The 20089-nt window shown below is 43.7% G+C and overlaps 1 protein-coding gene and 1 long non-coding RNA gene across 3 annotated transcripts in view; one reads left to right on the forward strand and one right to left on the reverse strand.

Moving 5' to 3' along the window:
• PRKAG2 (protein kinase AMP-activated non-catalytic subunit gamma 2) overlaps positions 1 to 20089 on the forward strand; it is a 230124-nt gene that overhangs the window by 130646 nt on the left and 79389 nt on the right. The window lies entirely within an intron of this gene.
• Positions 6958 to 20089, reverse strand: part of LOC140648552 (uncharacterized) — a 38597-nt gene continuing 25465 nt past the window's right edge. The window contains exon 3 of the long non-coding RNA XR_012041272.1: positions 6958 to 7467. This is a non-coding gene — a long non-coding RNA (uncharacterized lncRNA). The remainder of the gene's footprint in view (positions 7468 to 20089) is intronic.

Below are 20089 nucleotides of genomic sequence, written 5' to 3' on the forward strand. Positions count from 1 at the left end.
CCCTCTGCGGGCTGTGGAGCAGCAGCAGCAGAGGTGATCCAGGACCATGGTGAGCATTTCAGTGGCTGTGGTTGTCTTTGCCCCTTCGCGAGAGCATCTGTGGCTGCTCAGGTCACCTAGCCCACCAGCATGGACCCAATGCATCCATAAAGTTGATGGAAGAAAAAAAGGTTTCCTGAGGCAAAGCTGCTCCTCTGTCCCAGGAGCACGAGCACCCAAGGCTCTTGCTGGGGAAGGGGAAGGTTTGAACTCATCCCTCTGGTCCTCAGCCATGCTTTGGCTGGTTTAGCCCATCTCTGCCATTGTCCTTGCTGCTGCGGAGGGCACCGTTGTCCCTTGCACAGCCTCTCTGTGCCTGCCCTCCCCAAACTGCATTTGCCAGGTTTTATGGAGACCTTTTGCCTCTCTGTCTCACAGGTTTGGCCATGGCAAGAAAGTATGTGCTAAGTCCTCAGCGTAGAGCAAGAAATGTAAAAATCGGAGGTTTAACCTCAGGGTGCTTCACCCAGGCTTGCTCTAAGCTCAGGTGTCTCTTTGCTATTGAATGGCATAATATTTATCCCACTACAACAAGGCTGCCAAGCCATGTGGCTTAGCAATTGGACATGCACGCAGATTATTCTATGACATATTTAGAGAGGCACACCTACCAGGCATCGTGTTTGCCCACGTTTGAAATAATCTTGATTTAAAGAAGAGGGATTACAACATCCAGTTTTCAGTCTCAGGCTGCAGGAGTGATTTCAGTTAATTAAATGGCATCAAGACAGGTTTGGGAATTGTGTGAGCATGTAAAATCAAATATAAAGGAATCATGGAAAGGCATCGCAATGCGGCTGTGAAATGAGGAAGGCACCTTCACAGCCCCATTCTGCTATGCATTTGGTGGTAAGGATTTAGAGCAGTGCCGTTATATGTAGTGGCAATCAATTAGATAAATATCATACGAATTTAAGAGTAGTATTTCCACTGTTTATAGGATTCTTCTTGCTGACTTCTTACGAAGCTGAATTCCATAGTCCTTCCGCTAACGCACACAAATACTCTTTGTACTGGCTGGTGGGACTGTAATTGTGTCTTCTCGTTTTCCACTTTATTGGTGTATTAGTGCTTCTGTTTCCACTGGTGATTTATTTTTTTTTTTAATATCATAGGCATTAGATCTGCCTTTCTACTTCAGTTTCTCTAATACCCCTTACTGGACATCGGAAGGAATGATTTTGTTTTCTTCTTTTTCTTGGACATGGCTTTATATTAAAGTTCCCCAAATTAACTCGTCTAAGATGCAGTACAGTTCTATTCACAGGACATCTGAAAGGTGTCCAGCCTGGGTTGTTACACGTAATGGTTGCAAATCTGGGCTCTAAAAAGCTAATTTATTATGGGCTTTTTTCCCTAATTTGCTTACGTCCATGTGTACACATGTACAAATACACACAGGTACAGGCAGCTGGAAGTTGGCCTGTAAGTCTGGTAATTAATCAAATGTCACAGCCAAATGAAAATACCATCCCTGGCCATAACCTAGGTAACAACACACATTGCTATAGAAACCTAATGCATGCATGGAAAAGACCAACTATACTTAAGGAGGGGGAAAAAAAAAACAACCCTGAACACAGTAGTTTAAGTTCTTTCAAATTTTAAAATATTGGGGAGTAAAAGTGGCAAAGACTGTGCGAGTCAGATACGAACAACTTTCTTTAGGAGTTACTCTGAGTCAGAGACCGCATGAGCAGATGCGTAGAATCAGTTGCTAACTTATCTGAAGTCTAGCTAAGGTTCACTAGAAGTCTCTCTATTGATTTTTGTTGGTAATTAGATCAAGGCCTTTACTTGTGAGTGAAATGGGAGAAGGAATCAGTCACAAACCATCTCCCCTCTCCTGAAGTACAGCTTCACTTATGAACAACAATGATTAAACATATTAGCCTATTGCCACTTGTTCCATCCATTTTGAAGATGTGGAGCACATATTTCAGTGTTGCTAAGATGATGTAATAGTCTATTTTACATTTCCCCAATATTTTTTTGTAAAATTCAAGAGGCTTCATATACATTCATAGCGTCACATCGGAAGTCATAAATCACTGCTGTGTTAGGTAAGAAATGTCCCTAGCATTCACAGAAAGGGAAGTGGAATCAGAGGAATCAGCTTATTTGGTTGAGGAGCTGGTATCCTCTTTAATTTCGCTCCTTTTTATCACCTATACCATTATATCAATTAAACATTTTACAGGTATTTGTGATCAGTGATTTTTGTGATCATAACTCATATGATCATAACTGGGTTTATGATCATATTACATACAATGTAAGTGCGATTCTTGCTTTGGAAATAGGCACGAATCAGGAGTAAGTTGAGATATTTTTTTCATATGCGTGTATAAATGAGAAAAGAAATCAAAAGCAATTTATGAATCAGACTTGCCAAGTCTAAATTTATTGCAGCTTATTGAATACATAGTCTCTAATGTCCCTGGCTTCTGGAATCATGTTACTTTATAAAAGCTTTCATTTTCTTTCTTTAAAAAAAAGTGAAAAGAAAAAAGAAAAGCGCTTTTTTTTTTCCCTTCCTTGGAATTTTATAGCCCCTCCTGAGTGCAGAGAAATATTGGGAAGACTTAGTGTCTCAAAGAACAAAATGCAGATAGGAAGCCTCACATTTATAAGTTTAAATACCGTGACACTCTGAGGGTTTAGTTGGTGATTTTTTTTTGGCATTTGAAACCAGTATTACTGATGAATACAATATGTATATACAAATGTTGTGTTTGTTACAGTAGGACCATATGCATTAAAAGAGCTACGTAGCCACAATGTAATTTTGTTTGTTTAATCCTGGGACATATCAATGGAAAATCGAGCATCTAAACCAGAAATTAGCTTCATTACTAGAGCTGCATTGCATTGACTTCACATGCATAGCTTTAGGCATGGTACTTTGAAAATACTGGCTCTTGTTCTTGGTTGTGCAACATTCAAGCAAGGTGGCTGAACTGCGTGTGATGCCAATACATGAATGAGTTAAAATTGGATCGGCTTGTAAAACATCTACGGCTAATCCAGTGTTTTGGTAGCTCTGTTGTGGCCATATCAAGGCCACTTATAATAACACAGCTATTGAAATGCTGGGTTATATTTACATTCTAGATGAGGAACAGCTTGTTGGTGTTGCTATACCGTACTCAGAGTGCAAGATGCAGGGTTTGTGCCAGCAGATCTGAACATACCCTGAGCAAAACAAGGTATTTGGGAACAAGGTCAGCTTGGCCACTCTCTGGTGTTATGGCCAGCAGAAGCTACAGTACTCAGAAACAATGGTCTTCCCTTCCACACAGCCTAAGAATCCAAGCCCAGATTAGTTGCATTGGCTTATTAACATATAAATGACCCCCTGTGAATCCCAGAGGGAATTTTTTTGGAGAAGTATTGAACAAGGGCAGCCGCTCAGTTTGGAAATCACAGAAAAACCCACCCTCATCTTGAGCAGAATGGCTGGGGAGATTTTTAGGCCTCCTCACAGAAGTGGGGATGGACCCCAGCATCCTCAGCCCGAAAGGATAACGTTTATATTAGAGGCAAGGCATACAAATCCCCTGAGGGTAGGACTGGAGCAGGGGGAAATGAAAATAGCGTACATGCTTTATTTTTGAAGTGTGTATGTTTTACAGATGCTAATGTAAGGAAGAAGGTTTCATGACATTTCAATAAAAGTCAGACCATCTGTTTCTGTCTGCAGTGCAGACCTGTGCAGCTTCGCGCTCATGCGGGAGAACTGGGAAGCCACGCTGCCACTTGGAGTAAGGGGGAATCAAATGAGAATGTTTCATTATCCACGTGGGATGAAATTTATAGAAGATGGAAAGCAGATCAGATTTGAAAGCTCCCTAAAGTGAGAAAGCTTGTCTTTAGGAAAAAAAAACCAACAAAGCCATGATTAGCCACATTACAGACTAGAGCCATCCCATGTGCTACCATCATGATAAGCATGTGCTTTTCCCATGAATTTCTGCGCTAGGTTCTGTTTTACACGTTATCTGCAAGTTGTCCTATTGTGAAGAGGAGCAGGAGTCATCTCCATGGTGTTAGAGGGGTCCGATTAGCAACCAAAGTGCAAACGGGGGCAGCTGAGTCAATGGCAGAGGTTGACCCCAGCAGCCTGCCAGGAAGGGGCAGCTTCGCATTCCAGCTCGGCACGGCGGGAACTCAGCCAGCCCTGGCTGCCCAGGAAAAGTCATGAATTAATGCATGTCTGCCGAGGAACGGGGATGTGCTGACGGCATTGCTGGGGCCTCTCAGAAAAGGAAGGTAATGGACTAAGTTGTGCTTCTGCCCCCTGTTTGAAGAGCAACTTTTAACCATTGGGAGCATATAAATCACAGTTTAATAAACCGAGATGTGTAGGTTGTTATTTTGGTCTACATCTTATTGCGGATAATGCTCTACATATTTGATGTAAATGATACAGTGGGTCTGACTCCAAAAGCAAGTGTGTAGCTCAAGGGATAAATTGCATCGGTGTTCTCAGTGGAATGAGAGATGCTGCTCTGATTAGGTCTAATGGAAGCTAATTTCTGCAGAGCCCCATATACTCTACCGCTGATGTCTTGCCTTTGTTGGGTTTTGTTTTACATTATTAATTAACCATACTGCTGCTTCCAAGCACTTGAGACCCCTTTGAAGTTGCAGTTTGATCAATTGATATGCAGCATGCTACAGGTATAAACACCTTATTGCATTAAACTGAAAATTTAAGTAGTTCTGTGGCCAGAGAACTTACCTAGGAAGAATTTCTCAGTGCTGAATCATGACTCCATGTTGCTTTAGCAAAACCTCCACCACCAAATGTTGGCTTTGGTCTTTAAAAATGCCTGTTGTTCTGAGCAAATGTATTATTACTTTTAAGAGATAAAACATGCATTGCCACATGTTTTAAGGCAGTTGTATGGGCAAATAACTTTCTCTCCACAGAACAAGAAAACTGCAGCCTGGAAGGGATCCATATAGTGGTTAATAATCTGCTGTAGAAGAGCTCTATCGTGAGGTTTCTGGCTATTTTTTTCTGCAAAGTGCTCAGTACTTTGGGATGATAGAGCTGGTCCATGGTACTACTGCAGAGCTGGATGGACTTATTTGTATTTGATGCCAATTCTCCTGGGATCTGCAGAAATCTGGTTCTGTGCTTTGAGCCATCTGACCTTCCCGTGCTTTGGCAAGGCCAGCTCACACGTAGGTGATGCTGCCTGTTGCAGGGAAGGCGAAGGTGAGAGCACGCTGTCCTCCTGCATCCTCTTCCCCAGCAAATCGTGGGAGCAGAAGCACCATGAGTGCGGGGACGCTCCCGGCAGAGGAAGGCAAGGAGGAGGTTTGTCAGTAGAGTCCTGTAATCCCCATGGGGATATAGGAGAACATAGCAAAGTCAGCAATTTCAGCACAGATTGGCCCTGTAATCTTCACGAGGGAATGAAATCCCCCCAAGGACAGCACCTGGCTCCCAGCAAGGTTCCCGTCTCTTGCTACTGATGTCGTCAAAGGCACTTGTTTTCTGCCAGTGCAATTGCATGATTATTTCCAAACTTAGTCCTGAATTTGGCTCCTGTCCATTGGGTGCTGGAGGAGGGATCGAAAGATGAGGAGGAGGGATGGGGAAGAGAAGAACTGGGCAGAGCGCTGCTCCGGAAAGAGGGGGAACAGTAAAGAAAAGCCTGCAAGCAGCAGGAAAGGGTCCCTCGTCCTCCTCAGCATCATTGCTCAGTAAAGGGGAATGAAAGCCTTCTGGGGAGCCAGGGAAAGCCCTTGGCTAAAGATTTTAGATCAGCCTGAAAGGTCTCTGGGAGAGCCCAGAGCTGAGTAGAAGAGGAATGAAGTGGCCACGGATGGCCATGAATATTGAGGCATTTCCTGCATCCTTCGCTTCATACATATTGCTGGCAGAGAGTTTCCTTGTGTTCAGCAGACATTTCTCCTGTCTTGGTTCAATTTAATTTAGGTAAATCCCCAGTGTCAGCCAAACCAAATGGCTCCAAGCACGAGCGAGGAAAGCCGACAGCTCCTTAGGGAAGGAGAGGAAGGAGATTGAGTGAAAGGGCTGAGCCAGTTTTCCTTGATCACGTTACAGCACGTGACCGGGAATCACAGGGTCCCTGGCTACGTGTCCCCCATATACAGCAGCCGTCCACATGTCTGTCACACTCTGACACTGGATCTTCAGCAACTGTTGCTTCAGCTGGCTGCTGGCATGTATTTATCATCAGTGGAGTTGAAAACAGAGCCAAAGCAAAATGTCATTAAAACTCCAGCTCTAGACATCAACAAGAGAAAAATGGAAAAGGATTTATCAATGTGAATGAAAACAATGTGATATATATTTTTTAAGCACAGGTTTGGGATATTTTCTTTTGGATTTTGGTTGATTTCAGGTAACAGATCAAAGCAATGAAACAAAACATAGTAATGTGTTCTGTTGTTCCTGCATGGATTTATTTCTACCTGTTTCTTGCACACTGCCGTAGTATGCAGGTGTGCAGTGGACGGGAGCACTTTCACCACTGGTAGGACACGGGGCACGGGGAAGCAAGGTCATTGATTAGCGCCGTTGTGTCTCAGCAACGACAAAGTTACATAATTATGTCCGTCAGGGATCCTTTTTCTAATTGCATATTGCTGAGGGACTAGCACAGATTGTGCCTTGTTTACCTTGGCCATTTTAGTGGCTAAGCCCACTCCAGTTGATATCCTTTCTGTTTCTGTAGCACTTCAGCTCCTCCTGCGGCCAGCTGTGCCCAAGACCCCCTATCCAGGTCTGATTATTTTCCTTCACACTAAATAGTTTTGATTTGCTGTCAGAGTCCTTTAATTTCATTGCGGCTTTGTTTACCAAGATGAAGCAATGCACTCAGAGCACAGAGTAACACAAATAATCGTAATTTTGGTGAAACTGCCACCCCCCCCAGCTCCTGAGCTCTCAATCTGCCTGCTCGGTACCAGGACACCCAGCTCCCATCTCGGCTTGGTTTAAACCTACTACCACTCTTGCTGCTACCACAGTTGAATGGAAGTCAGTGCCTTCTCCAGAAACTGTGTTTGCTGGTCTTAACCTTGTAAAGTGTCAAGTCTGTGCTAGGAAGTTGCTTTCACCCAAACTCCAGGAGTTTGTGGGGTGGCAGAACCTGGCACAATTTGTGCTTGGAAAAGGGCTGAGCACTCCTTTTGCATCATTGGGACTGACAGGGCTAAGGCAAACGCTGTCAGAGATCCCACACTTGGCTCCAAATAGTGTGAATACCTTCGACATAAGCTCTGCAAGGCTAGTGGCCAGCCACGTGATGGTCCAGAGGTCTCAGCTGGCCTGGGCTGGTGTTCAGCTTGTACCAACTGTGGTCCAACACCGATACAGCTGAGTTGTTCTAAGCTGGATCCCGTTCAAGTTCAACAGAACTTCAGGGTGATGCTTCATGTTCAATCCTGCATCAAGAAAAAAGTGTCAGATAAATATCAGCTACCGTCCACAAAACAGTGATTGAATTGCTTTTACAGTGGTGAAACTTTGGCAGAGTGTATCTGTTTAATCAATGCAATAGTTTAAAAAAAAAAAAAAAAAGAGGGGGAAAAAAAAGCTTCTTGGGGCCACAGCTTTACAGTATGATGGAACGAGTGGTACAAATGAACTGCTGAAGCCCCCTGATGTGACAAGAGCCTGTAAGGATAAATCTTTGAGAACCATTTGGAGAGCCATGAGCATTATTCAGTACTCTCCTGTCCTCTCTTGAAAGGAGAACATTGCAGAACTTCCTGATGTTCTTTGCAGTCAATCTGTAAGCTCTTGGTTGGTAGGAGTTAAGGATCATATGTTCATGCTGTCTCTGCAGTGTCATCTTCTGTTTTTCTGGAGGTGTCAGGAACATAATCAGCTGTCAGAAAAAATAGAGGCTCAGGAAAGCAAAGGATGTGGTTTTCTTGGTAAGTAGAGTCTCCTCATCTTATGTCCTCCGAATCTGGACTGGAAGGACTAGACACCAGTCCTCTTTCTCGACTGGTTTTTGCAAGACCTGGCTCAGCTAATGAGCTATCAGACACAAACACTTATCTAGATGGCTCTTTAAAACCAGCTGGTCTCTCACCATCTGACTGATTCTTTTGTGTTGAGCAGCAGCAGATGACTCTCAGCATCAAATACAGTTCCGCCGACGTTCGGTAAACTGGGGTAATATATAGTGGTTTACTACTTGCAGAAGTGCCCGAAAACTTGTCATGGTCTTTTTGTAGAGGCAGATTCAATCTAAATGGCTTTCTGAATGGGAGTCCTGGGTATCTAGGGGATATGCAGGGACTGGGGTAGTGATGCTCTTGTCCAGAGCTGCCTGTGCTTCGAGGAACAGGTTGCAGCACTGCCTTGCTTTAACAACTGAAAACAACCAGCTTTCCAGTGCAATAGTTACTTGTTACAAGGAGAAAACAGCTCATAATTTATTTTCAGAAATGAGGTCAAAATAGTGCAGCTGGGGAGGGAAGTGACTGGCGCAGCAGGTTGGTAATGAGATACAAAGTCTTCCCCTGCTAGGTTAAATCCAGCTTCAGTCAGCAGTGACTGAAATCTTTTATCATTTGACAGTTGTTCACCACGGCCTTTGCGGTGTTGGCTTTGCTCCGTGACATCTGAGTCAGTACTTGCATAACCAGCATGCTGCTCGGCTGCCTGGGCATCACACGGGGCACAGGGGGCTGGGCAGGTTAGCAGGGAAGCACCCGCTCCTCTTGCCAAGATCACGCTTGTCCTGTGAAGAGGCCTCCTGCTCTTCAGAAGGTTTTAGGTTGTACGTACTTTCTTCCTGGTTTGAAGCCCTGAACCCTGTCCGTTTCCAGCCATGTCTGTGGACAGGGCGGTGGGGTGGAGGTTGTAGAAACCATCTACTCTGAGTTGAAGAGCAGCATTAGAGCGGCTCTGCCAGGGCTGTTGCAGCAGCCTCACCTATTGCTCGATCTGGTCCTGGCTGGTGGAGCCATCCCTTCCCCAGGAGGTCTGGTCCTGCCCTCAGGTTCCCTTCTTGCAGCCTCCTCTGAAGCCCCTCTCCACGTCTGCCCCTGTGTTCACAGAAATTCTTGAGGGGTTAAAGCCTTAAATAAAAGAGCATAGATGTCTTCTGTACACGTCCTTTCATTTACCATTGTAGAATTGCAAAAAACAATAGGGCAGACGGTCAGATCACTGCTCACAAGTTGTTCTCTAATGCAGATCTTCTAGTAATGGATGCAGCTTTCTTACTGATCCACCTAGGGAAGGAGATACTGAGATCAGATATTTAAGTCCTGTCCATGCTTTTCTTCTCTGGCACGTTAGCCAGTCAGAGTTGTTTCTGCTTTTTGCACTTGTGGTTTATATAAAGTTCATATCATAGACTTTGTCCGCATCTCTGATGTCTGAGCTTTCAAATATTGCCTTGTCCTAGTCAGAGAGGTAGCAAACTTGGAGGAAGGTCCTCTGCAGACATAACTGCTTGGAGATGCACTGAGCTTTCACCTGATGAAAGCACCAAGCACTCTGTTCACCTTACGTGATTTTTATGGCTGCTGGATTTGCCTAGCTTCTGCAGTTTAAAGTGTGCTAGTCCCCTGGGTTTGTCACTTAGCTGTCCGGTACGTGAACAGACATGGCTCAGCCTTCCTGAGTCTGAGGACTGAAGTGATGGCTGTGAAATCCCTAATCTGCTTTAGAGTATTAACTTGAGCGTGAAATGAGGATAGTTGGAGTGTCAGTATGAACTGCCTGTCCACAGCTGATGCTGGTGTCCAGGAATGGGACCAAAGTCTCCAGGGACTTAGGGAGACACCTGTAAAAGGATGAGAATTGGGATGATGGGGGGGAAAGGCAGAATGAAAAGGCAAAGGTAGATTTGCTTAAATAGATCAGTTTTCCCCACTCAGTGAGGGAAATCTCTGACATGAAGGTGTCCCCGGCTCCAAAGAGTCTGCTGTTTAGGTACTCACTCTCAACATGCTGAGTCCTTTTGGCTCTTACTGTTTTTTATACACTTTATAGCAGGATGACAGCTCTGAGGAGTAAAACAAGCCAGGAATGTGACTGCTGTCATGTGCTGGAGGCATGCTGTAATAGTGACCTGGGATGGGCTGTGGGGTGAAGCTGGGGTTGGGTGACAAGGGAGGGGAAGGATTTCCTGGAGAGGAAAATTGCCTGGCTGGCCCTTTGGAAAAAATTAAGCATGCTCTGCTGAAGGGCACTTGTGCTCCTTCCTGCCAGAAGCTTGCAGCACCACAGAGCTGGGTGTTGAGAGGAGGCATCAGCTGCAACCTGTTGTGCAGCCAAGCAAAGGAAGCCACCCTGTGGCATGCTTTTGGGGGCTGGTCTTGCAGGTGCTCTGGTGAGTAGGCAAGTGGATGAGGAAGGTTTAAATCAGCCTGCAAACAGAAGGTGAACTAACAAAAAAAAGGGAATGTGTGAGGAATTCCTCTAACTTATTTGAATGGCATCAGTCTCTAGGGGACCTGAAGTGCAGCATTTAACATTTTAGCAGGAAGGGTAGAGAGGAGAGGAGGTGCTTGATCTGCAGAAGAAGGAGGTAGATCAGGAGTCAAGAAAGCATACGTGGAAGGGAAGGCACAGACCAGCCTTGCGTCAGGTAGTTGACGCAGAAATATCAGAAATGTGTGTGGTCAATATAAACACTTGGCAAGAGAGATATAAAATTGGACCAGGTGTTGGTTGATCCAATGCAATGGACATCACTGAAGTTTAGTCCCCTCCCATGAGTTTGAATTTTACTCATGGGCAGGTAAGAAGAATAAGATGATGGAGTTTAAGGGGACCTCCAAAATGATAGGATCATTCAATACCCCAGGGTGAGTGTTTGTTCATTTCATGTGACTGATATTTATCCAGGTATGTGTTTAAAGTTCCCTTTAGGCTTTTGTTAACAAAGTAGGGATTCATTTCTGGATGAACTCTTTCTTTAAGTAGGATGGGCCCAAGTGCTTCTGGCTCTGTTGTGCATGTAGCGTGCTTGCTAAGCGTATTTGACTTGCACAGTTGTGGCAACACCACCATCTTTGTAGACATACCTTTCAGTGTACCTCGGATAGCCTCTTGGGGTACCTCCCAGCTCCATGCTGCAGTTTTAATGTACAGATGTGATATTGCTGCTCTTCAGCCTCATTTCATTGCTGGATATCATGACAGTACGTTATTGGTAAGTGTGGAGAATCACAGCAAGAGGACAGGGCTTCATTTGTTTTCAAGCTTACCCAGCTTCTGTGCTGGGAGAAGAAAATAAGATGGTAACTGATTCATCATATATGGGAAGCATGGACTTGCCAGTGGTAGATAAGTACATCCCAATTCAGGGCATATTTTAAGTCTTTCGATAGAGTTGTGGTTTTGGTACTTGGCTGTGCAGCTGCCTTCTCCCCTTTTTTCTCCCTCATGCCCTCAGCCAGATCCTAGATGGAGAACTCTGTTCAGAGCCATTGTTAGAAGAACTTGGGCTGTTGTTTTCTGTCCACTTCCAGTGGTATAAACCAGCAATGCCACTGCACAAAGTGATTCTGCTTTCTTCCTGGCCCCTTTCCTGCTGCCCTTATACTTGTGCCAGGACGAGTGTTTGTACTGCATCGGGAAACCAGTCTGGATTAGAGCTAACCAGAAGGACAGAGATCTGAGGTTAGTTGTAATCTACATCACTTCAGGATCTAATTGTGAAAGGCAGAAGAAAGCCAGTGTTGTGTGGATCATTTCACGGGAAGGAGAGGATTAGTCTCTGAGCAGGCTAGTGCCTAGAGAAAGCAGCCGTTTACTGCACTAATATTCAGCTAAAGGCATGATCCAGTACCAATGAAGGCAATGGAAATTATACTACCAAGTGGCACAAGGAGCAGGAGCAGGCCCATAGCAATTTATTTTCAATCAAACAAGAGCCATGAAGTCATTAGTTATTTCTTCAGAAGGCTTTGGTAGGTGTGCTAGAGAGCACTGTGCCGTCTCTGCTGTGCCATATGTGCACAAAAAGATTAATTCCCAGGTTAGCAAGACAGGAATTATGATGAGAGAGAAGTCTGAGTCAGACACAGTGGGGAGAGGCAAATGCCACAGGCTGAAGCAGTGCTTGGACTCCTGTTGAATTTTGAAAAGATCTGGAATGAGGGAGATTTTTTGTTCTTTTAATAAGAGCAGAACAGAGGGTTTGAAAAACATGAATTTCAGAAGCAAAGAAATTGCAAATTACGGCTTCATTCTCTAGCTACAGCTTTCCTGAGGATTTGGAGTACTCTGCAGATACTTAATTACTCTCACCTCAGTGCCCTTGTAAGCATTGCAGAAAATAAACAGAAGTAAACTGTGCTGTGAGCCTTGCAACCCAGCTGTAACTCTGATGCCTTTACTAGCACCTCTAAGCTATTTTTTTCATTGTAAGAGTAGGAAACTGAGGCTAAGCTGATAAATTAGAGAGCAGGTCCCAGAACCTGAGTCCTGAACACTCTGCTCCAACAGCCTTATAACCTTCTATTCCGAACCTCAGAAAGGGGCACAGTCTAAACGCTTGCCTTCTCGCTGCGTGGTCGTGGCTGTGTGCAGCATTACAGGATGCATTCCCCTGGTGCCAGCCCTGGAGCTTTCATGTGTATGCTGTAAATGGATATCCTAGTGGTCTTTATGTGCGTTAATATTCTGTCTCTCGGTCACACACAGAGTAGATGTGCTATGCAGATGAAATCACCCACAGTGATTTCAGCGGGGTTCTGCAGGCTCAGATTTAGACTGTTCTCTTCATTAATTTGGATCTCTAGTGACATATTTGTAAAATGTTTGGGGTTTTTTTCAGTTTCCACGGGGTGTTCCTCTGCTTTAGCATGTTGCAGAAATAAGGTACAGAGTTAAGGCACTGATTTAGAGCAAGCGAGCTAGGAAAATCGTTGCCTCAATTCCCTCATTTTTTAAATTTACATTGGAAGACCATATCATAAATCATAGGGCAAGCAACAACTTACCCTGTTCTGCAACACCCCAAGCAGCTGCTTTTAAAAAGCTGACATTTAGCGCAGTGATTAAGTATGAAATCCATAAGTGTGAAATTAAGCATCAGAACAAGCGAGTACTTACTTCCAAAGTTGTCTTTATACATTGTGCATACCCCATTCCCCCTCCCTCCTCTCCCCCCTTAATTTTCCTCCTCTTTTCCTTTGCCTGTCAAAATGTAAACCCTTCAGGTCAGGGCCTGTGTTATCTTTCCTGTTTGCAAAGCATGTTGCACACAGTGGGTTCTCCAGAAGCAAAACACAAATGATGACAATGGTAACTGCGGCTTGGAAGCTTTGCTGTGCAAAACCAGGGAGAGGGTGCTGGGGCAGAAAGCAGTTACAGCAGCCTCTAGCAGAGGACAGGGTGATGGAGAGACAGACAGTGCTGGCCACTGAAGTGTCACCGAAGACAGGCAGTTTGCAGCTTTCTGTAATGGCAGGGGAGCATTTAGCTCAGCTTGGCTCAAAACAGCAAAGAAAGCCTAGATAGGACAACTGAGGTTAATGTGGAAAGAGCTGTTAAATGTTAGCTTTAGCAGCCAGACGTCTTTGCTAAAATAGAAAACAAAAGTTATTTCATTAAAGCCTCTGAACACAAAGTACTCTGTGAAAGTTTAAATGCCAGGTGGTGTATTAAGTAAATAAAGTAGTCCTGCTGTAGGCACTGTTTCTCACAGCAGCCGGCTATAACCAGCACATAGTACAAGTGACCATGTGAATCTCTGCCATGTGATGTAGTGCTATGCCTGGCTAACGTGCTGATATGGGGCTGGGAAGTCAGAGGGGAGTTTTCTTTCAGCAATTCTCAGTATGTTGATAAGGGCCAACTGTTGCACGTGGCTTATTTGCATGGATGGGCTTACGCTCTTTAGTCATCTGGTTTGGATCAGAAAAAGAAACTCGGGGTTTGCACAGATGTCATGTGTCTTTCCAGCACAGTTTGAATGAAGAGGAGTGATTGATTTTCATTTTAGTGACTTTTTAGATTGGTATCATAGTACTGCACAGTTAGCTTTTGTTACAACCCAGCAGTTACCCCCAGGCAGCGGTTGCAGAATGTCATATCCCATTATCGGCAGTCCTGGGTTTGTGTACAGCAGGAGCCATTTGGAAGGTGGAACTCTTAAACTCCTCTTGCTCTGCTGTCAGGGGCAGGATTGGAAAGTTAGCCAGGTGATTCAGAAAGTGAAAAGCTGGTATTGCAAGCTTCTTGACCCCGTGCTCTGTGGGTGATGGATGCACAGGAGGATAAAGCATTCTTTGCTCTCGTGTGCTTCTCATAGAGATGCGTGCCCAAACCTCCTCCTCCTGCTTCTTGCGGTTCGACAGGATGTTTCTCTATCACGCTGTTCCCTGCTGAGGATCACTGTTAATAATTTACTCCTATCATTGGCACTTGTGCTAGCAAGGTACGTGTTGCCTGTGTTTCTGACAGTGCGTGCTGGCCATAGCCACGTGGTGTCTGCTAAAGTCTTGGTGCTGAGTCTCTCAATATAATTACTATGCTGAGCTAATTGCTCATGCCTGGCTCAGGCACTTATGCAGTGGCTACCTCAGTCACTACCAGGACCTCTTCATGTATCGCCTGTCAGGCTGTCAAACAGCAGTGGAATGTGCATTTGGCGCTCTCAAAAAAACAAACCCGAAAAGAGCCATTCTTTGCCATCAAGCTCATGGCTGATCTCTGTTTCTTTGCTATGAATTATTTTCCCATGGTATTCTCTCCACTATTTGCAAGACAATGGAGAAGGAGTGGCAGAAAACTGGGAGTTAGAAGCCAGACTGGAACCTTCCTGCCGACGAGAACTAGAAAAATCCCATTGGGAGGGATGCTCTACAGCAGGATTTTTGGTCTCTGCTTGCTGTGTTTGGATCCCATGTATTTGTTGCTTTAAAAGCAACAAATTCATAATTATGTACATCTCTGGATCCTATGTACTACTTCCTGCAGCTTGCCTGTAGCCCTATGAGCCCAAGTTCACAGCCCTTGACAGCCACCTCTCTCCTGACAATGAAGCCCCCTGATCAACTCATGTACTCTGATAGAAATTTGTCTGATTAAAGGAAAAAAGCAAGTCTGTTGAAAACAGGCAGTGCAAAACCAAAAGTGATGAAACTCATCTAGTTGTAGAGAATAACTATTAAGAACTGAGTGTGAAAACGCAGGCTGACTGTGGATGTTTCAGTCTCAAAAAGGTGCTAAGCTTGGGAGAAGGAGAGGGTAGAAACCACCTGCAAGGGTGCTTGGGCAGTGGGACCAGGGGAGCTCCGCAGTGTAGATCCCCCGCAGCTGGGAGCCTGTCAGACTGATCCAGCCTGATAGTGTGGAGGTGAGGACTGCTTTGGTAACGTATCCAGAACCTCGCAGTGCACTCTGAAAAGGCAAAACAACACAAAGCCGAAACCTCCCAAGGCCTGCAAAGCTCTCTGTATCTGAGACTGGTGGTGTAGCCTGCGTTCAGTTCCCAGATGGTGGGTATTTGAAAAGCTGCTCTAAGGAAATTAAATACTATTTCAGTTATGTTCTGTAAGCCATGCTGACATAACGTGTCAAGTCTTTCCAAATTTGTCAAGTACATTTAACAAATGTTAAGATAACCAATGTACAATTCTGGGCAAGGTGGAAGATCCTCTGTCTAATCAGCAGTGCAGGAGAAAGCTGCAGTAAACCCTTTAAAGGATACAGCATTGGGAAACTGTTTCTCCTGATCAGCCTTTCCTCATAAAGGGGCCTTGAGATCTTCAGAAAGAAGAACAATTCTCAAAACTTTACTAATTAAACTCTTCAGCTCCCTGATTTTCTCAGTTTTGAGGAAAAGGTGTTACATTGCAATTTCCACAGATACAAGTGTTGTTTAGGCGTGTGAATAGACCACAAGCAGAGGAGAATGGGCTGAATCCTGGAAACTGACACGGCTTTTTCTAAGGTTTTACAAAGTGAAATAGCTTCTAAAGCAAAAGTTGGTGCTTTCAGGTTCAGGTATTTCTGTGGCTGAGACCACTTAAGGACTGGTTTCCTTTGCTATGTTTGAACTAATACAAAGAAATCAGATTTTTACTGCAAAAATATACATTTCCCTGTGAAACTTTTCAGACAGCATATGATATTTTAATGACTTAAAGGGTGTATTTTACTCTTCCTTGGATTAATAAAAAATTCTGAAGGATGTTTTTGGAAACAAGTAAGCTTCCCATTGAATGGTGTACCAGCTACATGAAAAGCCATGGAGTTGTCATCAATAAGACTGAAACAAATGTGCTTACTAATGCAGCTAGGATAGATGCTGTTCAGCCAGCAGCAGTGAGCTTAGCTGAAGGACTGGAAGGCCTGGCCATTACACGAGTGATGCACTGTCGATCACGGATATAGGCTATATGGTTCAACAGTAGAAGCCGTAGTTCTTGTAGGGTGGGAGGCATCCTGAATTGGTGCATAAGTGAAATTGCTAGATACAGCAGGAAATTTCCTGGGCAGTATCTATCATATTTTTTGGTACAATAACTCTTAAGATTACTTTTTGGGCTTAATTTTATTTATTTGTTTTAACCAACAGGTATTTTACAACACTTAGCGTCGATATCATCAGTACTATTTGAACAGAAACAGCCAGTAGCCATTTACCTGCTTCTGGGTTCATAGTTCTACTGCTATTAAGTGGCATTAAACTTCATTTCATGTAATTTGCATCAAATTGCTTATGTGTCAAAATTAACATAGTATTGTGTCTGAAGAGTGAATCAGCTTAATGAACAGCTGGCTCAACTCAGATTCACTTGTGCTGCTAACTACTTAAAATTCAGCAGCCACAGCCTGCCGCCTTCTCTGTTTCACTGCCAGCTGAAGAATGGAAATGAAAGGACAGTGTTGTCCTGGGAAGGAATCAGGCAAAAAGTGTCACATGGAGCCACTGCAAATGGAAATTCCTTTCGTTTTTTTTTCTGAGAAGTTTCAGTCTAAATGGTAAATGAATATATCCCTATATATAACCTTGGAAAGCTATTTTAGCAACAGCTTTATATGTTAGCAATGACGTTAGCTACTTGATCAGGTACAGGATGAGAGAATACTGTGATTCCTAGGAAGAGGTAAACTGCAAAAGCGATTTATTTTTCATGGCCAGTAACTCTCACCGGTTTTAGCTACTTCATCTCAAGTGCACAAATACAAAAGTAAAGTTTGAGAGCAGGCTGCTGGCTGTGTCGTCTGGGCCCTCAACAGGGGAGTGCGACTCTATTCCGAACCACCCGAAGCCAGCCTTTTGTCCAGGAGCATTAGCACATCCCTGAAATCCCTAGCAGCATCATTGGTGGGCAGGTGGCTCCAAAGGTTCATGGGGGCAGGGGCTGTTTTTCTTTCTGGAAAGGGGTTGATTGGAGCTCTGGGCAGAACTACATGTAGCGGAGCTGATAAATAAAAGGGAGGCTTTGGCAGGAATTGCTGGGCTGTGAGCATCCTTCCTCCCAGAAACCACCAGATGCATCCTGCCAGGTCAGGCATGAAATGTAGGTGACAGAACTAATTGTGGGTGTCACCAGGGGAATGTGGAAATTTAGGAGGGCAGCCACCCTTCTTCCCTTGGGAGTACGTGAATGACAACGTAGCGCTTGATCCTTTCCTGTTATGTATCAGTGGAAGGCTGGTTTGATCAGAATGCCAAAGTGGGTGGAGAACTTAATGCCATGCAAAATAAGGGCTTTATTTAAAAGAAATAGTTACAAGTACCTAGAGAAACAAGTGGAGGCAGCAACATTATTTTTGTATGTTTGTGACCAACTAAATGCCAGTTAGCGTTGCATGCTAACTTGGGCCAAAGTTGTGGGCTCTGCTGTTACGGCAGTACTTTCTCAGGGCTCTTGCATCCAACCTGTGATGTGCAGCTAGATCCCAGCTGAGCTTGCTGAAATACAGGCACAGACTGGAATGCTGGGCCACCACTGCGTGCCATCAGAGACAGCACTGTCACAGGGAAGAGGCAACTGGAGATAGCCCCATTTCGCTCAAAATTAAGACTAGTGCTATTTAGTTCTATTAGGGTCTCACATATATATTCTGAGTAAAGTTATACTATAATATGAAAGTTGTTTCTTTACATTAATGCAATTTTGCACCATGTAGTCATATATTCTTATGAATATTCTTATGCATATGCATATTCAATTATGTGAATGTTATGACTTATGATTCATCAGTAAGGAGACCACAAAGCTATCCTCTTTTCGCTCTTGTTTTGTCCCCAGAAAGGAAATGCCAGGTTGAATCAGAACAAACCAAAACTCTTGGACTGTTTTAAAACTGGACAGGGATGATCAATAGAAAACACAGGACAAAACCTTATGTTAGGCAGTGACACAGTAATGGATCTGCTAGATTTTTTCTCCCTCCTTCATTTGTTTTTTGGTCTAAAATTCTCGTTTTATGTTATGGAAAAAAGGAAGAGCTATTTAGTTTCTTAACATGAAAATATCACATTTCATTATGCATTTCATTGTCTGATGAAAGAAACATTAGCATAAGAGATAACTACTTGCCATATCAGTTCATCTTGTTACCAGAACCAGTAGAGTTTGCAGCCAATCTCAAAGATTGTTTCTTGTCCAAAATCCTATGTAGATACTGAAGTTTTTCAGCTTCATTATAAAAGACTCTAGAATTGTTGGCTAGTTTTCACTGCTTAATTTTTATGCGTACTTTCTCCAAAATGAACTGTTTTCAGCCATGGGATATAGCTGTATCTTGTCTCTGCAATGGATTTCTTTTGTAGTAGAACAGGGCAGCTACTGCTTATACATATAACTATGTATTTACACCAATGCTGCCTGTTTAGATGGCAGTCCAATAGGATTAAAGTTAATACAAAGTTCCGTTACTCCTGAACTGATTTTGGTCTGGGGATATATTACAGATTTTCATTCTTTTATGTGGCAGGCTTTTATAAAATCCTTTGTAGGGTTTAGGATGTTGAGCTGTATCACAGCAGCCAAAAATCTGGTTTTTTAATAATCAAAAAAATATTTAACATTTCCTATGGGATTATTCCTTCAATCTCAGTATTGTACAAATGTAAATAACATAGATACCACAATAACGCTATGAGGTAGGCTTTTAAATACCAAAGATTGAAAAGCTTAATTACATAATTTAATCAAATACCCTGCAAAATAATTATAATTTTCCCTCCACCTCTGTGCGGAAACTGAGTCACAGAAAAATTGAATCTCAGATGTATTAGGGTGTGCCTCACGGTGAGTATTGTTGAAACAGACAGTTCTAAGGCTCAGAGCGCTCCCAGTAAAGTTGCTGGAGTCACATATGCTCTTCATCCATAAAAAGTCGTGCCAAGTGTCCAAGGCTGGCATCCAAAAGGAGATTCACCACCAGTGAATGTTCTTATAAAATGGAAACCACGCTGCCTGTCCTGGCTGTGCTGTTACACATCTATAATGAGGTGGCAATAGTTTTCATAGGATGTAAGAGATGTTACTTCCTTGGTCTCCTTTGATCCACATCTTCCTGTGTCCTATAGATGTCCTCTACACTTGGCAGGCCAGCCGTGTTAGGACGGTGAATATGTGGTTTCCTTATGGCTGGTAATAGCTCTTTTGGCAGAGCTTGTTGATACTGGAAATGTTTTTGTAGACTTGCTGAATACATTAGCGCACAATGAACACATCCCAGCAGCAAGACGTTAAGATCTAATGGTGTTTTTCTCCCTTTTAGTGGTTTTACATTTGCATCAATTACAGCTACCATCCACCTCAAACCCCAGTCTGAGTGCTCAGGAAACATTTGTACCTCCATACAAACACAGAAGATAAGAGCACCTTCCCCAGAACTGTTTATCTAAATTTGTCTGTAAGCAAAAACTGAACAGGCAAGTGAGGTGTCCTTTTAATCCTTCAGGATGTGGAACGCCCTCCAGTCCCACTGAAATCAGCAGAGGCTGAGGACATTCAAAATACCAGGGTTATTCTTCTTGCCTCAGCCCCTGGCATGTTGCATTAGCCAACATTTATATCTGCCTACAACACCCCGTCTCCACTGGATCTGTGGTTATTGCTG

This window comes from Ciconia boyciana, chromosome 2 (genome assembly GCF_034638445.1).
Source record: "Ciconia boyciana chromosome 2, ASM3463844v1, whole genome shotgun sequence".
Lineage (NCBI taxonomy): Eukaryota > Metazoa > Chordata > Aves > Ciconiiformes > Ciconiidae > Ciconia > Ciconia boyciana.